This window comes from Lycorma delicatula, chromosome 9, assembly GCF_047948215.1.
Source record: "Lycorma delicatula isolate Av1 chromosome 9, ASM4794821v1, whole genome shotgun sequence".
Taxonomy (NCBI): domain Eukaryota; kingdom Metazoa; phylum Arthropoda; class Insecta; order Hemiptera; family Fulgoridae; genus Lycorma; species Lycorma delicatula.
The window spans coordinates 57,290,735-57,317,221 of record NC_134463.1 but is presented as its reverse complement, the minus strand read 5'-3'; the positions used below and the strand labels follow the sequence as shown (position 1 = coordinate 57,317,221).

Here is a 26,487-nt window from a genome sequence, read left to right as displayed (position 1 = left end):
CACACTCTACCTCATCATCATCATCATGGACGCTTGTAGGCATATAGACGTTAAAAATCGTTGTCGGTTTAGGTTTTGATTTTATCCTTTTTACAATGATTCTATCGCTATGCGTCTTGAAATACTCCACTCTCCTCCCTATCTTCTTGTTCATCACAAGCCTACTCCTGCTTGCCCATTATTTGACGCTGAGTTAATTACTCTAAAATTACCTGACCAAAAGTCGCCTTCCTCTTCTCACCAAACCTCACTAATTCCTACTATATCCACCTTCATCCTACCCATTTCCCTTTTTAAATTTTCTAGCCTACCAACTTTTTTCAAGCTTCTAACATTCCACGCTCCGACTCGTAGAATGTTATTTTTTATTTTTATGGTGACCCCTTCCTTAGTAGTCCCCACCCGGAGATCCGAACGGGGGACTATTTTACCTCCGGAATATTTTACCAAGGAAGGCGCCTCCATTATTGTTGTGTGAAAATGCAGAGAGCCACATTTTCTTGGAAAAAAAAAACAAACAGCTGTAGTTTTCCATTGCTTTCAGCTGCGCTGTACTCAGAGGACTGAGTGATGTTGATATGGCCGTTTAAGTCATTGTGACTCACGCCCCTAACAACTAATGAAAGAGCTGCTGCCCTCTTTCAGGAATCATTCCTTAGTCTGGCTCTCAACAGATACCTCTCCGATATGGTTGCACCTTCGGTCCAGCTACTCTGTATCCCTGAGCACTCAAGCCCCCTCACCAATGGCATTATGATTCATAGGGAGGGGATCCTAGACTAGATAAACAATAATGTACTGCATTAGATCTTTTGTGAACTTGTTCACTTTGTAATGGTTTAACATTCCTCATTCCTGATAACATTAAGAAATTAGTGAGCAGAGTTATAGAGAAGTATTTAAAATTTATTTTTTCTTTTAAAAATGTGATGATTTATTGATTTGTGTTTTAATCCTCATCTTGCTAATTTTTAATGATTTAAAAAAAATTAAAGTGTGTGATAGAATGTTAATTCGTACTTTGTTCTGTACAGTATTTATTATTTTAAACTTTAATTAATTTAATTTACAATGTCCTTTCAAAAAAGTAGTAAAATTATTAATTCTGAAAAATATGAAATTATTTTGTTGGTTTTTAAAATGCGCAATGAAAAAATCAATAGAAGGGGCATGTCCCATTAAAAGGGCTACAGAAAGGGTAGCACATTATTTTGGCTTTTCTGTGTCCAACAGTTAAGAGGATTTGGGGAGAAAATAGAAAGCCTTTAAAGTTTTGCTGTGATCAATGTTAAAATACTTTAAGAAAAGGCAGAAAACCAAGACCATTATGCACTGTAGTAAATTTAGATGAATTTGACAACTGTATTAGTAAAATTTCAATTCAACATTTTTATATAGCCCAAACAAAAATCCCCTATTGTAGCAAAATTTTTAATTATTGTGAAGGACAAAGTAGATTTCCTATGGTGCGACTATTCATTAAGAAAATTATTTAAAGAATGAAGATTAAAGCGAAGAGATTCCAAAGTAAAAGAAAGGTACAATTAAAAGACACAAAATTGTTATGCGGCGGCATAGGTACTTACCTAATACAGACAACTTTAAAAAAATAGTACATTTAGGCAAAACCCATAGATAACAATTTAACACATGATAAAGGCTAGAAAAATGAGTGTAGTATTTATGGTAACTGGACAGAATCGAACAAACTAATAATACTGCAAGCTGGGAAAAATAAAATGCTGAGATAAGAAAAGTAAGTGGCCTAGAAATATTTTGTATTTCTTCTGTTATATAAATTTTTCTGTTTGGTACCGTAAACGACCTGCAAATCTAATCTTTCAAAATTCAGAAATTTTATAGTTGTTATTAAAATAATTAATAAAAATAAGTAAATTGATAAGCTTAATAAGAAATAAAAAAATAAATAAGAAAATTGATGGTAAGCTTAATCAGTTTAAGCTTACATTTTTCAGGCGTAATAAACAATACAAATTTAAACTATTTATACTTTAGAATGTTTACGTTTTAAACTCAGCAGTAATCCGAAAAAAACTAAGAATCGAATGAAATACATTAAATCAAAACCCAACTATGTTTCTTCGTCAAAACATAGAAATAATAATGTGATGATATAGAGTAGTCTAAACGTTTTTTAAAGAATTAATATAAACGGAATATTTCAATTTTTCATTTAGAAATGTATGACGTCACACATTCCTTACAGGGCTTAAGAACTGGTGCGGTATAGTATGTATCATTTATCATGTTTTACAGATATATTAGACGAGCAGTACATACAACAGAAAACCATCATTTCATAGAAGTAATATACGATTTCTTGTATCTAATTTGATTAGTGTACTGTTACGAACAATAACAGTAAGATACGGACCATAACTTACAAATTTCAGACTACTGTTACACTAACAGTAAGATATCGACCGAAACATGTAAATATTACATTTTGATACATTAATGGAATTGATTTAATTGGAATCTGAAGTATATTAGCACTATCTGTTCTAAATATTATATTAGAACAGATAAACGATGCATTTAAATAATTACCGCTAAATATTTTTGTTTCTATTTCGATAAGGTTGGTGATAATTAAAATAATTAGATTGATTTTTACCGCTTTTATTGGTTTAGGTACATTTTAAATTTAAATGGGAAATTTTGTTCTACTGTTAAAATGGTAGTGCTGGAACGCGTTAGTCCTGAATGGCGCTGTACTGTTAGTGCACGTTGTATTAGTATTTAATCAGTAATTTTATGGGCCCGTAATCTTTGTAATGTAAGTCTTTATTCCATTTATTGTTTGTTTTATTTTATGTCCTTTACATCTAATAATTACTATGTTTACTGTAGACAGTTTTTAATAGGTTAGGTTTTGCAGACAAACGTGTTCAATATTTTCACCTGAAGTTCTATGTCGTGAATGGTGCAGATCGAAAAATAAAAAAAACTTAGGCTGTGTATTGTATGAGTAAGAAGTTGTTTAATTTGTTTGTTTCATCCTCCAGTTATTTTATGTTATTGCCCTCTCGCTTGTGAGAAAAACCGCTTTTGCAAAGTATGTGTATTTTCTGTCCAGCGTGTTCTGTATTACAAACACATTACGTATTAACTGAATCACCTTTAATAAGATTAAAATGTTTTAATCTTCATTATTCTGTCTTTCATATGGTAGTAACTTAATATTAAATTATTTAATTTTTATACATTTTTTTTTTTGTTTTGAGATATTTCAAAATATATAAATCTACCGGTAACCGGCGTTATTGTTGTAAGTTTTCTGAAATATTTTGCAGAGATTAATTATTGTGGATAAAAAAAATGTATGTGGAACATTAGACATTTTAAAATACTTAAGAAAATTAGTAATGACATCAAAATGTATGAAAAATTGCTAACAGGTATTGTGATAAGAATTTTAACTGTAAGGACAATTGCAATAAATAACCAGTGTACTATTAAATAAGTTGTTGTACATGATAAAAGACCCATTTATTTCGTCTGATTGCTTAAAAAGTAATTATGTACTTTTTTATTTAAATACACATTCCAAATTTGTTTACTTTGATTTTTAAGTTAATTTTCTCCTTTAAAACGGAGAAAAGTTAGAAACTGTTATCTTTAAGGGTAAATAAGGTGTTTAAATTTTAACTTTTGAATCAGATTGACTAAAGCAATAATTTATAAATAATTGAACTGATATAAAATTAAATAATTTCAGAGCATTAAGAACTGTGATATTTTAGAAAAAAACAAGGTAAATAATAGTAATAGTATGTTACATGTAAATGTTTTTTTTGTATGCAATTGTTTAAGTATCTATTATATTGTTGTAAAGCAATACTTGTTCATTTCAATTTATGGTGATTACAATGCTTTGTAATTGTTCATTGATAATGTAAGGCTAGTGTTATTATTTTAAACATACAATATTAAAAATTTGTTTATTACGTGCAATATATATATAATTAACTGATTAGATGCAGTTTAACATTACTTTCTACTAAATGGTAATCTCTTAGCCCCAGAAGCTTTTACATATTGCATCTTCAGTTATGTGTTGTATATATATTTTAATTTTTGGCTTCCTTACTGTCTTTACATTCTACCTTTGGTTGATTGATTAGAACTAGAAGGTGTGGCATTAACCAGTTTGCAACTTAGCTACTATTCGACTTTTGTACAATCTTTTGATAAAACATTTCAATGCTTGAATAGATTCCACAGATATACAGGGTCACTACCCTATTAAGTTTCAGTAAAAATGCAGTTATCCTGCTGTCTACCAGAAGATGTTATCTTGGTGGTGGGGATAGAACCAGGGTGGTGACTTAAAACTCCATTGTTACTTATCTGAGAAGAAATAAATAATGATTAGAAAAGTAAAAGTTTGTAGTACAGCCCATCAGCTTTAATTTGTTTTTACAAGATTGAGTTACAAACTTTTCTCTTTCAATTTACTATTTTAAACTATCATCTTCGCACCTAATTTTTAATATTCTTCTGCCGCATCACATCTCAAAAAACCTATTTGTTTATCTGGCTTTCCCTTTTAAAAATTTTATTTTTAACCAAATGTAGAACTTTAAATAATCTTTTTTGAGTACTTCTGAACCAGTTGAAAATTTAGATTGGAATATCATTTTTTTACTTATCTACTTAGGCATTTTAAAGATAATGCCTATGGATTGGAACTTAACTTTCCATGTGGGATATAAACATGTCAAAGCCTGACTGGATTTTGACCAGTGGTATTGGCCCATCAATAATGACTCCCAGCCATAATTCTTTGTTATAACATGCCGGCCTGGTGATCCAGTGATGTAACACGGGACCAGTGGTATTGGCCCATCAATAATGACTCCCAGCCATAATTCTTTGTTATAACATGCCGGCCTGGTGATCCAGTGATGTAACACAGTACTAATACATTCACTAACCAAATTAGGAAGGAAAAACTACATCCTTTTACATTTTTTTGATGAAAAATGTTACTTTCTACAATGTGGCTATTTCAACAGTGATAGATGTATTCATGGTTTTGTATCATCAAAACCTTCTTACTTGTCTAGTTTACTATTGTAAGGAGTTGTTGTTGCTAAGATCAATGTGGGTTTAGCTGTGAAAGTTCTAGGCAATGTACTCTTGTGTATCATATGCAGTTTATTTAAAGTTATTAGTTGAAGTCAGAATTTTTAAAAATGATAAAAAATATCGTACATATATATCTTATCATATGTATTGATACGCTAAAAATATGATTTATATATATGCTAGAATAGTAAAAATTCTTGATTGAATATTGAAGTGTGGTTATGTGCTGGCCGAGTGGCTGATGCTGTTTAGGTAAACTGGTAATTTTTTTAAACCTTCATCATATTCAATATTTTCTAAACATCAAAGGGAAAGATAGCAAATTACTTTATTATAATTATTAATAGTGGAATTATTGGAAAAAGTAGTGTTGTTTCCATGTTACTTGGGATTGAATGCCCTTTTATTTTAGAGAAGGAACTGTGTATCCTTCTGTTTTAATTACTATTAGAGTTTTTTTATAGCAACTAGCCTGTATTACTGATTTTCCGATTGTATCGTTGCTGGATCATTGCTCAGTGTTTTTTTTTAGGAGGTTCAGTTTTATCCAATAGTCATTTCAACTATTAGCCTTACTGTGTAGACACTAGACTCAAAACAAGGTTCCCAGTTGATACATAGTCTCTTCTATCATTTTTTTGTTAAGAACAGGCTCCTATCAAGATTCGGCATCCTTAAAATAGAGGAACTAGCTAAACTTCATTTTATCTTTGTACTATCCTAATGTAAACAGAGTTACGTCATGAAACATTTTCTTATCGGCTTAAACAGTAGCTAGTGAGTAAGAGCATATGCAGTGTGTTCGTAAACGGCTGCAGTGCGTGTATAAACTGCTGTAGGGTTGTCGTTTATTGTGCGTGTAGTCGTCTATTGTATGTTAATAAGAATGAATCACTTTCAGTACAGGTAGGCTGTACCCCCATGGCCGGTCTCCGTGGCGCGAGTGGTAACGTATCAGCCTTTTATCCCGGCCATGTCTGACCGGGATCGAATCCCGGTCAGACATGGCATTTTCACACGGTACAAAATTGTTATTTCATCCCATCCTCTGAAGCAATACCTAACTCCGGTTTGTTTACCTGAGGATAGAACTAAGAAAAAAGTATAAGAGTGCCAGCTGATCCGATAATTAGGAAGAATGAATAAAGGCTAAGAAAGACGGTCGGGTGTTGCGGGTTAGTTTATCCATCTTGATTACTACCTAAAAGTAGTTACTTATCATTTTTATACTGTTATAAATTGGATTTCCGTTGAGAATTTGGTATTCTTCCATCTATCACATCACATTTCGGCATCATCCTTAAAATATGTGCGTAACATTTTGGAGGTCGTAATAAAAAATAAAATTTGGTACGCTGTTAAATGTTAGACATATTCTTTCTTTCTTCTTTGTTTTTCCTGTTTTCTTGTTTTTTCTCTGGTAATTACTGTTCAGATAATACTTCAGAGGATGAATGAGGATGATATGTGTGAGTGTAAATGAAGTGTAGTCTTGTACAGTCTCAGTTCGACCATTCCTTAGATGTGTGGTTAATTGAAACTCAATCACCATTGAACACCGGTATCCGCAATCTAGTATTCAAATCTGTGTAAAAATAAAAATGTTAGATATGTTGCATATTAGGCAGTAGATCACTCGTATCTGGTAGTCCGTTCGAGTTGCTTCTAGATTGTAAGGATTGCTATGACTGCTGAATGTGATTCGATTAGTGACTAGTAATATAGTTGCCCGTTTATTCCCTCCATCCTTTCGGTGCTTACTTTCATTCACTGAATTTAATACTTGTGCTAAAATAATAGGATATCGTATGCAATGAAATCGTGTAAAAAAGAGGCTGGACCATTTATGGCTGTGGTTTTTGTAAGAAATAATTATTCTTGTTGCCTGTCATCTTGTTTAACTAATTTATATTCGTTGAGCTATTTTTTTTTAATTCTGGAAAATACGCTTTACTGTTTGTTAATATATATATATTTTTTTTTGTTGTTAAAAATGAACATTTTTATGATAGATCTTTATGTTTTACTATAAGGAATGCTTTCACCGCAATATGTATTAAATGTCATTCGACCGTAACAAAATTGGCAGTTATTAATGAAGGAACCCGTTACTTTTACCTTCGGTACATGAGAACGGTACACGTTTTTTAACATACAAAAAAGAATTAACATCATCTTTTTCCCAAATCGGCTTTACAGAATTTCTTTCTTTTTTGTTGTTAAATCTTCTATCCAATTAGTGGAATTTAAACTAGAGAAAGCGTTAACCTATTTTAACAATTGAGAGGTGTATATAATATACACCACTAAATTACAAATTTTATATATATATATATATATATGAAATTACGCTTGCCGGCTGAAACCATGAATTAGTCAATGATTTATGATAATCATTGATTGCTTATACGAATCTAGATTTAAACATTCGTATTAGTACACTTTGGAGAATAAATTGATAATGTAATGACGATTGTAATAGTTACAAAATGTTCGGTATTATGTTCCGCTCTAAGAGCCGAGGATGCTCGATGCTGTGATGAATGATGTAGTTTTAAAGTATAATTTTAAATTCTTTTCTTTTGTATGACGGAATTTAACGGAAATATTCCTTTGATTTGAGCGGAAACGTAACCTTACTAATTAATTTTAAATACGAATCGATATAATAGAATAGTGCTGTGTTAGTTTTTTTTCTAAGCATGACGCTGTTACATCTCCCGTGTACATTTTTATATTCACTTCAGTTTGCTTAATTTTTAGGACGATCATACTTACGAAACCATTATACGTACTAGCGTTGTTGGATAAGTACGTGCAAAAGTAAAGGTACAGAATTTTTGGGAGAACTTTTCAAGTTGTATACTTAGCTCAAAGATGGTCAAGTTGTTCGATACCATCCTTATAGTAATATACATCCAAATCTTTACAATAAGCTGATATTTCGCCAATAACTTTCTCTTACTCTTGTAAATATTTTTCCAGGATGACAGTTCTTTATCTCTTTTTTCTGTTTAGCCTCCGGAAATACCGTCAGGATTACTTCAGGGGATGATATTTGAGTGTAAATGAAGTGTAGTCTTGTACATTCTCAGGTCGACCGTTTCTGAGATGTGTGGTTAATTGAAACCCAACCACCAAAGAACACCGGTATCCGCGATCTAGTATTCAAATCCGTATAAAAGTAACTGTCTTTATTAGGATTTGAACGTTGGAACTTTCGACTTCGAAATCAGCTGATTTGCGAAGACGCGTTCACCACTAGACCAACCCGGAGGCGGGTTCAGTTCTTTATATCTGGAACGAAATAATAGTTCGAAGTGCTGTCTGATGAGTAGGGGGATATGAAAGAATTTTTGTAGGGTGATTCGAATAGTTTTGCTATCCTAAGAGTGAGCTGATGCATAGTTTTTGCGAAAAAAACCTTTTGTGTCAGATGTGGTCGTTTTGTTTTTCCTCATTCAGACGATAAAGCAAAGATGCGTAATATTACCCAGGAACCGTTTTAATTTTCAGAAAGCGAATGAAAGTTATGTCACGAGCATCTAAGGAAAGCGGTCGTAATTTTTTCTATCGATGGATCACTTTTCATATTCTTTGTAGCAAGTTCACCGATGACAACCCGCTGTTTTGGTTTCATGGTTTTAGGTCGGTAGTGGTGTATCAGCTATTATGAAATGGGCAAAAACTCCTCTCTGTTACTTTAAACAGCCCCAAACTTTGTTTAGAATGTTCATTTGTTCACGGTTTTGATCTTTTGTGAGCAAACGCGATACCCGTCCCGCAAACATTTTTCGCACGTGTAAAAAATTGTGCATTTATTCATTTGAGATGCGTGTTGTTTATTGATCTTATATAATTTTAATCTTCTGTCTTCCATCAACGTATTGATTTAAAAAAAATAAAAATATTCTTAGTTGTAATTCTAATAGGCCGCCGGACCGTTCAGTATCCGCTCCGAAAATAACCGAACTATTAAAAAACTGTTTTCATCGATGGAGCTAATTCATTTTAATTAATAATTATAAATCCGTCTTAGCTGTCGTTTCCTGTGCGGTTTTGTTTTTTAAAATGCAATGTTTGATCACAACACAAATTTATAATTTTTTTTTTTACAAACCACAATAAAGATCTATTCAAACGATTGACTACAAGGAGTATAATTGGATTATATATGCTCCTAGCGGAACAAGAATGACCTCGCAATGTTCTTCTAGCGCCATTTCTTGATTTTTATCGGACACCAAATGTGTTAATGTTATTTTTTAGGCAGTGGGTTAGTGTGGCCAGTGGACCGAGAATGAGACGTAAATTTCTATATTCGGAAAATAGATGTGATTTAACGTAAAACTAGGATTATTTATCAGATAAACTGTCTTACGTGATGTTATAATAAATTTTGAAATACGAGTATATTACTGAATAATTTATTAGTATGTGCAACGCGAAAGTGGTTAGGAAGCAGAGTTACTAATAATGTCAGTTTAGCTGAGGTCAGACGAATTTAACTTTAGTAATGGTATTGGTGGTAATTAGTTGTATTATTCAAATTTAATACTAATTAGTATTATGCGATGGGCCATTAAAGCTGACCCCGTCGTTTAAACTACTCCCTACCTTAAAAAAATACGAAAAAAATTTATACATATTAACAGGAAATAAACAGTAATCTGAAATTTGTATAATTGTAAAGATACAGTATACAAAGATACATTTTTATGTGATATTACGAAGTTTCGGCGTGGTTTTTAAATCGCTTTAAAGAGTTTTTTAGTATGCCGATTGTCTCGGAAAGAGTTGGGCAGAATTAAGAGACTGACTCAGGACATCAAATAAACAGAAAAGTCCATACTGATATTAATAAAGGTAAGAACTCAAAATCTGTTAATAATTTACAATTTTGATTAAAAAAGATAAATGTTAAATAAATCGCTTACGGGCTGGATTTCATTTATATGTAATACATATCAAATTTACAGAAATGATACAATTATTATTTGTATTCATTATTTATAATAAATGAAATCGGGCCGGTAAGAGTTTTATTTAACATGTACCTTTTAAACAAAATTCTAAATTAATAACAGATTTTGATAATAGAAATGTTGTGTCTTACATTTTTTGACAGCAGTGTCATTTTGTTAAAAACAGTTTTATTCATATTACACAAATTTTTGTTTTTTTGAGCGGAAGAAATGATATCTGCGAGACTCTTATCGTACGGTTTACAATTTGATGGTATTTTTTTTTGGATATCACTGCGTTTTGTTAGATTATTCTTTTATTTATTATTTTTTTTAATGAATTACTGATTTTTATCTTATGGATTTATTATTAAAATTTATTGCCTTTCTAGAACAAACAAATAGACATTTTTTAATTTCTCGGCCAATTTTTTTTTGATAGTCATTCATTTCATACCATATTTTTCCTTTTTTAATGTCTTGTAAACTAATACTTTGATTATTTTTTAATGAAGTGATGGGAATTAAAAAAATTGTTTCATCTTCATTACTTTCATTTACATAAGAGCATGTACCATTAAACAAGCTGTAGTATATTTTCTTTTAAATTTTATTATTTCGAGCACATTATCAAGTTTTGGTACGCTACCTATTACTATCAAGTACAACCTAGCGGCGTGATTCGTAAACCCACCTTTTTGAGGTAAAGTGACATATTCGAGTCCCACGGTTCATCAAACGGAAGAAAAAACTCTAACAAAATTCGAGGTATTTTTTGAAAGTATTCTTTATTACAAATCTAATTGAACTGAAATATAATATTTTCATGCTTAATTTTTTCCTCATTTTCATCTCACTTTTAGGTTAGGTGATGTTTAGAATTGTAAACATAGTTCGTTGATTTCGCCGTGCCGTCCAGTTTTGCGGACCCTTACCGGCGAAGTTCGAAAGAACTTCTTGATATAGAGAAATATCTCACTTCATTTTCCTCTTTTCCGCCATTTGGGGTTTTCAATAAAAATCTATATATTAAAGGATTGAGATATTTTAATGAAAGTTTCTGTTGTGAACCCAACATCTAAAAAAAATAAATACGTTTGAAAATTTTACCTCTAAAGATTTTAAAATGGCTGCATTTAATTTTTTAATCATTAATATCTCCGTAAATATACATATTTTTTATCGTATACAATTAATATTTACGTTATTTTATTTGATAAATGTTAAACCTTTTATTGTGAACAAGATGACACTCATTTGTTCAAATCCGTTGATGAACAGCTGATGTATGGCTAAATCGTTAGTGTTATGTTAGTTTTTCGTAATTTATACGTTACAATCTGTTCAAGTAGTGAAAAATAAGCAACCTACCTCCCCCACGGCCCAATTAGATGAGTATCATATGTATAATGTAATGATCACGTGTAAATGAGGTGTAGTCTTGCACAGAATCAGGCCTACCATTCTTGAGACATATGGTTAATTGTACCTTAACCACCTTGTATACTGTTATCTGCTGTCTAGTATTCAAATTTGAATAAAAGCAATTAACTTTTTTTCTAGGATTTGAATCTGAAAACCTTCGAGTAAACCGCTAGACTAGCCCGGTGGGCTAATATTATTGTTAAAGCTAAAACATTATTATTTACTGAATAACTAATAATAATAGAAATTATTATTATTTTTAATTCAAATAGAGAAAGAAATTAAATTTGGTACAAAATTGTCAGACCGCATGATTTGTGGGATCCTCTTAAGCAATTATAGCTATATTTCAACTACTTATCAACAGACTTGAACAAAAGAGGGGTCATTCTGTTCACAATAAAAGGCTTAACATTTTATCTGATAAAAGCATATAACTCAATAAAACTTATTTCTGCTATTAATGATTAAAACATTATAATTGCTGCCGATTTAGAATTCTCAGCTAAAACTTTGTTAAATGAATTTCATTAAAATATTTCATCCCGTTATTAAGATATATATTTTTAATTGAAAAAAAAAAATTGTGGATAGAGAAAATGAAGCGAAATAGAAGATATGTCCACATGAACTTTTTTTTTATTTTGATGTCCTGAATCAGTCCATTAAGTTTGGTCAGCACCTTTCATCCTATATGTATTTCGGAACATCCTATATGTTCTTCGAAATATTATAATGTAATGTGGATGCCGTTTATTTCTCTAAGATTACTTTATAATTGTAGAGGATTTTGTGAAAGTGGAAATGATGTACAAGGTGTTTATAGACTCACATTTGTAGTATCGCAGAAGACGACGTAGGAAAGAAAATGGATTTATAACGGATAACTGTTAACGTTTTTCTAAATTATCACTGGAATGGTATATTTCATTTAATGTGCTGTCCCCGAGATTTTTTGTCGAAGAAGAATTATTGACTGGAGTAATTATTTAAGTGATGGGAGTGTTTGTGAAAAATTATGAAACTGTGTGTTATCGAATATTATGTGCTGTAAAAATAAATAACTAGGATATATAATTTAGAGATATTCCAATACATTGGTTTACATTATTAATCTCGCTGATAATAGCCTTATTTAAGTGTAGGTTGTAGAAGACCGTTATCAATTTTATTTATACTAATATGCTTGTGTATGAAATTTATTTTTAAAATTAGGAATATAAAGTTTATTAAGTTGTCTCTGTTTTTAATATATTTTACTGGTATATTTTTAAATTTTAAGTCTTTAATTTCTTTAATCTAGTTTATTTTTGTTTCCCTCTTATTGAAAAAATCAAAACTTTTCTTAGCTAATCTGTTTTTACTCGTTCTGACAAAGTAGACAAAAACATGAGTTTTTTTTTTGTATCGGTTATTTTTTCTACATTTTGATTTATTTCTTCTAAGTTTAAATGTGTTTCTATTTATTATGGGACCTAATATTTTTATAATTGCATTGAGGAACAAAATTAAACGTCTTTTTTTCCTGGCACAAGGAACAAAATATGTGATCCTAATAGAACTTTTCACGGTAAATTCAAAAATATAAATCGATTTTTTCTGTTACTCACCATTTGTTTGTGATACTTAAGTAAATATTAAAGAAATGCAAAATTTTACAAGCATAATCTAAATAAATATTATTATTTAAATAAATTTACAATAATCTGCCAAGATTTTTATACTCCACTGCCGTTTGTACTTGTTTTACATGACTGAGATTTACTAGTGAAAATCTTCTCTATACTCGTCGTTGAAGGCTCCAAGAGTGTCCAGAAATTCAGGTGTGAATCCAAGAAATGAACTTTTATGGACGTATTACACCTCAAGATTGTATGACTAGTAATAATTTATCCACATTGTGAAGGCATTTGGGGGATTTATGATTTCCTAAGATGTTTTTTTTTGCACAACCTTTTAAGTGAGCTCCACGGTGATTTTGCCATAACAATTCTTCCAATTGCCCATCTCTAATCAAATTTTTATTTGGGGGACCCACAAAAATTCCTTTCTTGACTTTAACATCACTAAAACGAGGAAATGTTTCTTTCAAATAATGAAATCTAGCACCCAACTTTATCCATCGCCTTGACAACTCTTGAAAAACCATAATTTTATATGGAGTAGGGGTAAAAAAAATAATTTCTGAGTTGTCCAGTGGAGGATGTACAACATTATTCCTGGCGTATATATTTCACACGTTGGGATTCCTTCCAGATATGATTTTTCATTCCTTCTACCCCATTCGCACAAAATTTATAAAAAGCAACAAAAAACGTTTTTGTAGCCAAGCTGCAAACCCATTAATTACGCAGTAACTTTTAAATCGCAATATGTAATCCAACGTTACTTATATTGTGAATTTTTCTAACAGGATTTTCATATTGCCGTAGGTTTCTTTCATTTTGATTGAATTACTTAACGGTACAGAAGAAAATTTGTTGCCATTGTTCAAAAGGACAACCTTTATACTAGTTTTTGAAGAATCGATGAACAATCTCCGTTCTGTAGGGTTGTGTTCATGATGAAGTGCATCTAAGACAGCACCAATATTGTTACAGAACACTGAACTATTAGTCTTCAGAATATAAATATTAAAACTTTTCTGGATGATTACGATAGAATCACACCGGAGTGTCAATATGGATAAGATTTCAACCTTTCTTTTTCTGTTTACCCTCCGGAACCACCATAAAAGTATTACTTCAGAGGATGAATGAGGATGATATGTGTGAATGTAAATAAATTGTAGACTTGTAGAGTCTCAGGCCGACCATTCCTAACCCACCGGGTTGGTCTAGTGGTGAACGCGTCTTCCCAAATCAGCTGATTTGGAAGTCGAGAGTTCCAGCGTTCAAGTCCTGGTAAAGTCAGTTATTCTTACACGAATTTGAATACTAGATCGTGGATACCGGTGTTCTTTGGTGGTTGGGTTTCAATTAACCACACATCTCAGGAATGGTCGAACTGTGACTGTACAAGACTACACTTCATTTATATTCATACATATCATCCTCTGAAGTATTATTTGAACGGTAATTACCGGAGGCTAAACAGGAAAAAGAAGTTCGACCATTCCTGAGTTGTGTGGTTAATTGAAACTCAACCACCAAAGAACATCAGTATCCACGATCTAGTATTTAACAACCTTTAATTTAGTAGTCAACCTTTCAATCTAGATCCCATAGGCCCGATTTTTTTCGACAAGTTCAAATCTCGATCGGTGTCGTTTAATCCATTTTTAGTTATAAGATGAGGTTCAAGGGAACAGGATTCTGCTTCAAAAGTGTAATCATCATGCCTCTCTTGTCGAACCCTTCAATGATTACTTCGTTCTGATTCATCTTCTAAATTTAGATGTGTTGGAGGATGTGGTACAGTTTCTCCCCACTATGAGTCACTATACTTAAAGCAGACGGTAAATTCGGGTACTGGTTTGTACGTTTGGATTTACTATTTATTCCTTTTTTCTTTTTAATACAGAAATAACAGTTCGACAAATGGTCTGGTCTTGTGGTTCATGCCAGTTCATCGTTATCGCAAAACTCATTTGCCGATTACCCTTAGCCTAGCGGGTCAGACGTTTCACAAAGGTCGGACAGCAGATGTGAGGACCCCAGTTCTTATTTTGATCCTCAAACTTTATTACCAAATTATAGTTCATAACATTTTTTAATAAGTGAAGTTACATTTGATCGTTCTTTATGCGTCAAATCCCCAAATACGTAAAAGGTTATCCGGATCATTCACGCACTTTCGTGGCTAATTATTTACTAACACAACACATTTGACAAAGTTACTGTAAATCATAAAAAAGAGTAAAATCATAGTACATGTATACGCAATGAAGGTTTAAACAATACTGGTGTGCTAATTGTATGACTGCTTTGTGTTTAGAGATCAGAACTAAAGTAAATGATTCATCTTATACATATAGCTGTTGCCTTCATATTGTCATTTTTGTACCATCCTTTGTTAGAAATCATTTAAAATATTCTTTAATGTACATAAATTATCCTTAAGAAATACGTAGAATTCCGCAAAAGCCATAGTCAACTCCCGATTATCCGCTTTAATAACCGGGAAGAGAATCGCGGATTATCCAAAATCATAGGAAAATCGCGGTCGACCCAAAAATAATTTTTAATAGAGTATTATGTATTAAAATGACCTAATACTGTACTGCATACGGCATTTACATGCACTATTATATTAAGGTGCAACGGTAAATAGTAAAATAAAATTCAGTATACTACACTAGTACGTACACTAGTACGTTCAGTACACTATTACGTACTCGGTAAAAGTAATATCCAGAAGTTTATTCAAAATTATTAACATATAACGAATGTTTACTATCACTTATACTGTACGTAAGTAGATCGTACGTGCAATAATGTATGTAATACCTTTTTTTTTAAGAGGTGGAGGAACCCCATTTACGGGCGCCTAAGCAGTGTCGGGCTCGCTAACAGGTTCCGCCAATTATAAACAAGGGCATATGTATACTTGCGCACTACCGACTAAATCTCCACCCCTGGCTTCCCCCTTCCTGGGAATGCTTATAAAAACATTTCATCAGAGGAAGGGGAAATCTCCCACACACACACAGTCACAACAATCCAACAATGTCACACATCACACAAACAACACTACTGGAAACAACACATACAGCACGTCAAATTCATACACCGACGACAACACACAAGAACCTGCAGAAAACAAGACAAGCTACCAATATCCACAACACCCACGTGTTACACACCCACACAGCCGTCAAGACAGAAATTTTAAATAGTCACACACCACTTACTTGTAGCCACCATCAGATGCACGAGCGGAGTATCCCCGGCATCATCGCACCCAGGCAACCCCCACACGTACGGGGGCCCCCAAATGTATGCAATACCTAATGCATTAACAAACACTTATTAACTGTAGTAGCTAACGAGAAAAAATACAGACATTAATGTGCATTTTAGTCGTTCAGATATTTTTTTTTTTTTTTAAAAAGACGCAATTGATTGTTGTTTTAGTGACTGTAAACACTTTATTTTAATTGAACTTCGTAGTTTGCTTATGATAATAGTATAGCACAATGAATTATCGTCCTTTCATATCCACAATGAAGTTACATACAGCATTATATTCATAACAAGTACACATTCAAGTAGCAAATGAATGAATTTTTTTTTCATCCTTCTGTCATAGAAGGATGAAAAAACTAAACTTTTAGCTTCGTTTTTAAAACTTAATTTTTTTCTAGAGGCATCGCGGTTAAGCCGCAAAGCTGTTAAACCGCTCGAGGATAATCGGGAGTTGACTGTACTGTTATCGCACAAAAACTGTAGGTAACGGAAATATTCTGATTTTATTTTTAAATTCAGCATAAAAGTTTACATTAGGAATACAATTCTACTTTCCTGTTACAAAAACTATTTATTAGTGTTCTCATTTTCTCATTTCCTTCCTCATGTGTATTTTCTATATTGGTGTTTATATTTAAGCACTCACACGTATAACTGTCTGGTTTTATTACTGAATTATAATATCTTATTTTCAGGTTTCATATTTCTATATAAGTTCACCTATAAATCTGAATTCTTTTACTATTTCTACTTTTCATATTCTCTTTTGTATATATATTTTTGTCTTTTCAACTGATACTTTAGTTCTCTTTAAATAGTTATTGTATCTAAAATTCTAATTTGTGGTCTTGCGGATTTCTGATCTTACGAGAAAGTTACAGATTCATCTACGGAAGCTAAACGATTCCATTTCTCCTTTCTGAGATTATCGGTTGATATTCTGATTTTCTACTTCTGTTACATAATTTAATTATTTTTTCCAAGATTAAGAGTATTGGTGATAAGGCATCACCCTGTCGGAATTGGGTTTTGATTTCGAAAGTTTCCGATATTACATTAATAAATTCAACTCTTTAAGATATATTTGTGAACTTTCCTTTATTATGTTTTCAGTTTGTGTGTATTCCAAATCCTTCTAACATATTTTTTCTTAAAAATCATTAAAGGATACTGCAATATGTTTCACTGCTGTAGAATGGTACCTGATTATTGAATTTTATATTGAAGATTTGTCCAAACGGGATCTTCCTTTTTTTTAAATCCACCCTGACGCTCAACAGGTTATTTTTCCAAGGTATGTTCATCTTTATTCAACGGTATATTAGATAATATTTTATGAACTACTGGTAGTAGAGAGATTTCTCGTTAGTTGTTAACGGCCTTTTTTTTTCTCTTTATGTAGAAAGGATTTATTAGTGTAGTTTACCATTCCTGTAGTATACTCTTCGCTTTTTCCAGATCTTCAGGAACAATTTGTGCAGATTTTCAGTAATCTTATGTTCCGCCACTTTTAGTAGTTGTACATTTATAAAATCTCCAGTAGCTTTTTTCTTTTTAAGGGATTTAATTTTTAATTTAATTTCTTGTGTGATTGGAGGTCGCATTCTCTTTTAAATTTTCTTTTAGGGTCAATGACTAATTTTTCCTGGGGTTTAGGACAATTTTAACATTTTATCAAAGTATTTGACCAGAATTTCACAGTTTTCTGTGATATTTAATTCTATTTTACCATTTTTCTTTTTAAAACAAAACTGGGTGCTTGATAACCTTTTAGATTATTTTAAAATTTTGATAAAATTTTCTCGTATTAAGTTTTTTTTTTAGAGATAAGTTTTCTTTGTATTTTGAATTTCTCCCAGTGTGATGGTTTTCTGGAAAATTCCCATTTCTTCAGTTTTTATAATCTATTTTTGAGTAATTTATCACACTCTTCATTCCACCATCTCGCTTTTTATTTTTAGCTAATCTTAAGGTTTTTTAGTAGCTTTTTTAAATTATAATGGTGAAAAAAAAACATGTGCTCAGAATTTTTTTTAGAAAGAAAGTTTTTAGGGAATAATTAAAGTAATTAACTCTTTACATCTTATATAGAAAATATTTTTCGGAAGATTTTTAACTTGGGGGGGGGGGGGGGGGTTTCCTGATACTACCTAAAACAGTCGAGCACTTCTAATTCAGCTGATATAAAATAAGTACATTACAAAATACTTTAAAACATCAATAGCAATACAACTTCCACGGTTATTATGGTTTATTATTTTTTATTATTATTATTATTATTATTATTCTTATTGTTGATTGCTGAATAATGTCGTTCAAGGGCATTTTAGTTTAGTATTGTGATGAGAAATACGAAAGTAGTAACGTAACCGATTTTTTTTTACCCTCTTGGTTACCAATTACGTTTGTAGCTTCTTTGTAATAATATTAATATCAATGATACTGCAATAATTCGTACTTAAGTTTTTGTTTTCTCATAATATTTCATTTCTCATTGCTAGCTGTCAATATCTGGTTGTATGTTTATTTTCTTAAACATAAATATAAGGATCTTATTACTGAAATAAAAATTAGAAATCAAGCTTATCATAGGATCGTAGGACATTTCTCGTTTTGAAATTCTCTGGCTCATGAATCGGATAAAAATACAAATTTTCCCCTAAATTGCTTATTAATCTTTAAAAATTGAATTTTAAGTTCCTTCCTCCACAAATACATTCCCGTTATCAAACTCATTTTCTAATTTCGTTTTATATACTTTGTATAACGGACGTTGAAATGTTTTGTTATTTTTAATTTCAAATGTCTCGTGCAAGAAAGTAGTTATAAAAAGCGGTGTTGTATAAGAATTACGATGTATTGTGTTCTTTAATGAAGTTAAATAAGACAATTTTTTGGTGTCCGATATGTCTTTATTTTAATTTTGCGTTTTTCGAGTATGGAAAATATTTGTTTTTTTTTTGAGTTAATGATTTACCTATTGGGTTTTCCAACATTTTTGTTAGGCCCAAATTTTGGTCTCTCGTATCATGTTCACGATAATTGTATATTCTCTTCTATTTCCGACTAAACTTTTGGTTTCTTGATCCTTTTAGATTTATCTATAATTTTTTCTTTTTGAGTCTTCTGCTAATTCTTCTAGTGTTGTTTAATTCAACTCTTTTCTCTTTGCGTGTTTCTAATACAAGTTGAATCGCATGATGTATCTACGACGTCTGGCTCAGCATAACTCTCTCTATTAGGGTTTATTTCCCATTTTGTTCAGGAATAGTTTGAAAAAATTATAAAAAAAGCTGGCAACTGTCGGTTTCTGATGCAAGGGTTTCACACACAACGTAATTTCAAATATTTATAATTTTATTTAAATATAATATTTTTTCGTTTATTTAATTTAATGATTATAACTAAAGCGCGCGCGCATACCGTATTTAATTCGCGCAGGTGTGGCGGTACTAGCGGCGGTGGTCGGCACTAACTAAAGTAATGTAATTTCACAACTTATGTAGAACAAATTTCGCTTGTAAGGTCGGCAGGCTGGTGTAGCCGTGAGGCTTAACGTACCAGGTACCGGGTCAACCGGGCGATCGAGTTCAAGACCCGAGCAGACCGAGTTATTTTTTTCACTTTAAACATTATTTATTTATTTAATTTTACCGCTCCCATGTGACGTCACAATGTAGTAGACGACTATAGCAGTTTTTGGGATGGGGTGCGATTTAAAAAAAAAAGTTAAAAAATTAAAAAAAAGAAAAAAAGTCGTTTAATTGTTTACAAATATGCCTAACAAAAATATAACCATAATTAGGCGAAATGTCTAGATACTGAGGATGACCTTGCTCTACAGCCTCACCTCCACCTTTTAAGTTGAAAATTTAATGGCATCAATGCCCCATATACAGAAGTTATCTGACCAAGTTGGTCAAAATCGGTTAAGGAGTTCTGGAGATATAAGTGATTTAGAGGCCAACACCGAACACGCGTGCATACGAACATTAACATCCGGAAAATCTCTGTCCAGTTTTTTTTTGGTTCCTCAGGTGTCAAAACGTCAAGATCCGGCACAAAATGGACCGATTGCAATACTTTCCCTTCTGCAGCTATGGATCTGCTAGAGCGCTATTTAGACGTGAAAGTAAAAATAAATGTTATGTTATAATTAGCTTAAAAAATATGTAGAATAATTAAAAGTAATTAATCATTGATATTGTGAAATGTTTAAACAAACATTTTTTATAAATAACTTTACCATTAACTGCTGGAGATTGCATGGTGCTATAACTATGTTTTGTTTGTTAATACTATTTAGTATTTTTCACAAAATACTATTAATGCTATTTTGTGCGCTGATGGTCTTTAAGGTAAGGCGTCTGTTAATCATTTTCTTGCTGAAGTTATTGTATAACGTCCGCTTTGTATTACCTCGAAATATTTTATCATATTTTCATATACAATTGCCACTTTTCATCCACGAATGGTGATACTATTCTTACTGAAATAGTTACGTATTGAAAAAAAAATCAATATTTGGAAACTCATCGGTTCAAAAAACGCACGAGTCCATGAAGGAGAGTGAGGAAGTTATTATTAGGTAATTCATCGGGGGGGTTAAAAATTCTGTTCATTGATTTTTTTATACGTTTCACATGATCTTTAAGTTGAATTAATTTAAAAAAATAATCAGAATAGAGTATTAGGTTTTTTCTTCAATCCTTTCTGAAGAAAAATAAATATCAGCAGTGAAATGAAATTCGGTATAATTAACAATTACGTAATCGGGGAGTAAAGTAAGACCAACCTCAAATTTTTATCTTTTGATTTATGTTATTAAGCTTCAAACCCATCAGCAGTGATATAAGTACGTGCTGATCTAAAACCTATTTTACCCAGGTTTGTAAATATAAATCCTTTTACAATGGGAAATTTTGGTTTTTCAGTTGGCAGTAATCAGCTGATATAATTATTAGTTTATTGTTCGTTTTGTTTTTGTATATGTATTAAGAATTATGGCGGTTTAGTACACAAATCAAGAAAGAATTTTTATAATTTACTGTTCGTGGAAAAATAATGATACTGATTACGTCATGAAGAATTCTATACAAAATTTCCTAATACTTTACTACCGACCTGTCATATTGACGCAAATATTTTGCATAAGTTGAACGTAAAATACAGGGTTATCATAAAAGAATGGTGCGGTTTTGAACATGGTTTAAATTAAAACAGAATTACTTACAGTTTATGTTTTTTATTTTTCAAATTTGTCGTCTCAAACATTTTTTTACATAATTAATAAATTTCAATATGTGCGCTCTTAGTTGCTCGACAAATGTCCAAACGATACTCAACTTCTCTCCAAACATTGGTTAACATTTCTTCGTTAGTGGTTGTCATTGCTTTATTAATCCTGTTTTTTAAGTGGTTTAGTTCGCGAATTTTTTGTGTATAAACAACGCTTTTGATGTACCCCCACAAGAAAAAGTCGCAAGGTGTCAGGTCTGGACTCCTTGGAGGCGAAAGTATGGGTCCTTGCCGGCCTATCCATCGATCTCCAAATTTTTCGTTCAAAGCGTCCGTGACCAATGCATTGAAGAGCGGGGGAGCACCATCTATCTTGTTGGAAATGAAGTCGATGAATGTTTTCGAGTTTATCCAGCTGAGGAAAGCAATAATCGGTTAACATGTCAAGATACACAACTCCGTTAATTGTTTTTTCAGCGAAGAAGAAAGGCCCTATTACACGATTTTTCATCACACCACACCAAACATTAACTTTAGGTGAATCGCGTTGTTTCTCAATAATTGCGTGTGGGTTTTCAGAGCCCCATATTCGTGAATTGTGTCTGTTAACGCATCCATTCACATGGAATGTAGCTTCGTCTGTAAAAATTATATCGTCTAAAAATGATTCGTTTTCACTTATTCTGTCCAACATTTCAACAGCGAAATTGTAACGTTTTACACCATCATCGGGTTTCAATTCCTGCAGTATCTGGATTTTATAAGCGTGTAATTTCAGTTTTTTATGTAAAACTTTGTGAACTGTTGATTTAGGAATACCTAATTCGACGGGAGATGGACTTCCCAGGACTTCTAATTGCCGATCGTCGAATTAGTTCAACCGTTTCGTCTGATACACTTGGTCTGCCTTCATTTCTGTTTCTTAACTGATCCAGTTTCTTCGAATTGTTTGAACCAACGTGTTATGTTATTTTTGTGTGGTGGATCTCTTCCGAATTCACGTCGGAACGCACGTTGAACTAAAATTATGGATTTTAATTCAGATATCAATAAAACATACTTTGCTTTGTCTTTATCCGAGAACATAGTAACTCACTAAACTCACGGCAACAACAATACAAGAACTGACGTTGTGGTTACAACTGTTGATAAACAAACCTTTGGGTTGGAGGCTTTCAGGGATACCAATATAACACCTAGAAATTTCCCTAAAATCTTCCTATGAATTACTGAAACCGCACCATTCTTTTATGATAACCCTGTATTAAAATACGTTAGAAACTATGATTAGGTTAATCTAAAAGTAGTTGCACTCAAGAAAAAAAAAACATTTTTCGGAGACATTGGTAAAAAAAACCCTTGTACGTCAACTAAAAAGGTTTCCGTTACGCAGAAAACATCCAGAGTGAGTTAACGAAAGATTCTAAAAGAACTATTTGCCAAAATTACTTTATGAATTGAGTGAAGATGATTTTGATATAAACATGAAATTTTGAAGTAATTTTATTCGTTACATCCTTATTTCTTTAGCTCACTAATGTGGTCTGATGAAGGATACCTCAAATCGAATTATTTAATGAACCGTCATATCTGTGCCTAAGTAGTCTGAGAGAAATCTTCGTGTAAGTATGGAGAAGGCACCTGATGCACTAGGAATACATGTTGCTTAGGGGAGCACTAAATAGTTGTGTCGACGGAATATTTTTTCGACGGAAGTGTTATAGGCGATTCATATCTAGAGATGTTACAAAATTTTATTCCCAAGCTAACAAACTGCCTTGTTTTTGGAATTGGTGTGTCTGAATTCGGTAACAAGAATGGACACCTCACTGCACCTCTCAAGTTATAATTCAAACTTTTCCTAAACGGATAGGACACCAAGGAACGATATAACAGCTACCCCATTTCTTACGTTTTGCGATTTTTCGTTCTGGGAATTCATCAAATTTTATCTGAATCTCCTCGGGCTGGTCGATTGAATACTTTTTATTTTATAAATCGTGACGCAACTTCATGGGAAAAAATGTATACTTTAGTGGAGTACTCGCCGGTACTCTGTACTCACCGGTGAACTCTTCATCGACAAATGTGTTGCCCGCCCCATATAATAAAAATAAAATGATTCATAATAAACACTTATACCTAAAGAATGGTTAATTTTAACTATATGACATTTTAAACGAAAATAATTATACGTATAAACATGTATTCTCAGAGTTGCATATTGTAAGAATTAACTGCGGGTGATAACTATGGTGGCAATAAAGTTCTTATTAGTTAATGTTATCATTTAACATTAAAATGAGTGATATTTTTAAGACTGTATTTTATGTTTGCATATTCTGTATATATTATATATATATATATATATATATATATATTACCTACTTATGTTTCGCCTTTGTGCATAACCAAAAATACCAGTAATTATGTTCGTTTGACTTGAAAAAGATTAATAAAAAGGTCTTAACAGTGTTTTGAAAGAGATCTTATTGGTAGACGAAAGTCTTTTTAGTAAAGTTCGCCAATATTAAACATCTGCAACATGACCTGTTTTTGCTGCAGATCATAAGTAACCTTTTTCGAGAAGGCAAATTAATGGTAGTCTATAACTGGTCATTACCAGTTGTAATGTGAACGAGTTTTAATTCAAAAAAGAACCATTAAAAAAAGTAATTAGTTTGTTTATATTACCGCGGTGTAGAGTTGATTTTAATTAGGTGTAAATGCAATCGTCAGTTACTACGCCTTTTCAATTTGGTCTATATTGAAAGTTATTAATCTTTCTCTCAGTCACGTATATCTCTTGTTATAATTAACGATCTTTCGTGTTAATGTCTTTCCCGATGAGTTTGAAACTTAAATCCCTCGTTTCATTATAATGAGTGTTAAATGTTCAGTTTTTATAATTCAGTTGATTCTGCAATTAATAGCTATTTAAAAAAGTATGGTTATTTTTTCTCGAAACTCAAAATAATAGTCCAGATGTTGTCAAACCTATATTCTATATTACTGTGGCAGTAAAGAAAATTTCAAACAAAATTAAGTGAACGTTAAGGATTTCTTTAATAGTACGAGTAATGATGAGAAGAGTTGCAAAACAGTTTTTTCCTTTGGAAAAAAATATTTGGAATTGTATCTCTAGATTCCTTTCCGGGAATAGATAAAAATTGACAAGTGGACGAAGCTAATGCAGCTGGTACTGTATTGTATTATTTTACATTATGTTATTTATTTATTTTAAAATATTTCTGTTGATTTTAAATGACATGTTATTTTTTGTGAGAGAATTTAAAGGACAACAATTTTGATTGTTATTATTAACCGAAAATCAAAAAGCAATGAAGACTTTAAGTTAAGTAAAACAAATATCCACTTTCACTTGAACATCAAAAACAACAGTAAAAAATTATAAATTATTTTAACATTTAAATTATTAACAGTTAAATTATTTTTTAACATTGTACTTTTTTTATAATTATGAATTTTCACGTTGAATATATATATATATATATATATATATATATATACACACACACACACACACACACACACATACATATTCATTGTGACGATTACAGAAGTTGGAAAGTACTAGAAATGGAATACGAAAACAAGAAAGTACGAGAGAATTTAGGAAGAATGTAAACAGAGAAACATCAAGAAACAACAACAAAGAGGATCAATGGATAGAATTTTTAAAATAGCGCAGGAAGTTTGAAATCAAGAGAATTCTGGAAATTAAAGTAGGTGTTGGGACAGTGGCTGCGTCTCTTATTCATAAGCTTGAATGAATAAGAGGATATTTAGCTGCTGTTACGTAAGGATAATGTCTAGAACTAGGATGTAAATGCTGTCGAGGGCTAGCGAGTGCCAAAACAACTGAGAGGCAATCGACCACCGACCACCACATACATCTCTCACCGTTAAGAAAGCGTGTAACTACCTCCACAAACTTAAGGTGCATTATTTTTAGACTATCCAAAGGTTCTGATACCGAAATGGCTTTAAGTGGATGAACGAAAGGATAATGCCGCTGGAGGAGTTAGGTAACTCTGGAACTCTCCCAAGGACCCAAAACTATTACTTTCAATGATCTATAAAAGGATCGAAACGCAACTCCACCATCGATCCAATTAAAGTTTATCCCCGTAACTATCATATAACTGTGACTAATTTAGAATCATCCAGCAGCAAAAGATAGTTGTCTAAGAATTATGATACATAATGGGGTAACGGACTCCTCGAGACACCTTTATTTCGTTTTGTTCCTAGCTCCGAGTGGAAGATTGTGCATTCAGAGCGTATAAGCGTAGAATACCTTATGTATGGTTCAATTTTGAGATAAAAGTGCGACAGTGTTCTTTTGGTGATGGGAGGCAAGATTCGTTATTCGTTGTTAAAGTACAAGTTAGTTTCCTTTTATAAATTATAAAAGCAAGTAATTTTTGATTAAAGTTTATTATTGCTTTTGTAATTATATTCTTACTAGCATCATTTCTTCTTAATATGTATTTATTTGAATAGTTATTTTAAATATTTTTAGCAGAACCAGAATTATTGATTTTTATTTATAATTTATTTATTTTGTAAATAATAAGATATTAAAGAGTAATAAAATAATTATAATAATTTTTATGTTTAATCTCTCAATATCCTTTGTCGAACTGCGAGTATCTAAGCGACAATATACAAATGTTCCAAAAGTTCTGTACCATAGGGGTATATACAATATATTTGCAATCTGTTCAATATAGTTTCCGTATAAGTCGAAACATAATTGAAAACGGTCTCCCGTGTTCCGCAGAATGTTGATCACCAAGTCAGTCGTTACAGAT

At 31.8% G+C, this 26,487-nt stretch overlaps 1 protein-coding gene across 1 annotated transcript in view; it reads left to right on the top strand.

Moving 5' to 3' along the window:
- The first annotated feature begins 2,728 nt into the window (after nt 1-2,728).
- gb (solute carrier family 7 member genderblind) overlaps nt 2,729-26,487 on the top strand; it is a 125,970-nt gene continuing 102,211 nt past the window's right edge. The window contains exon 1 of the mRNA XM_075375125.1: nt 2,729-2,800. The gene's annotated coding sequence lies outside the window, so the exon portion shown is untranslated. The remainder of the gene's footprint in view (nt 2,801-26,487) is intronic.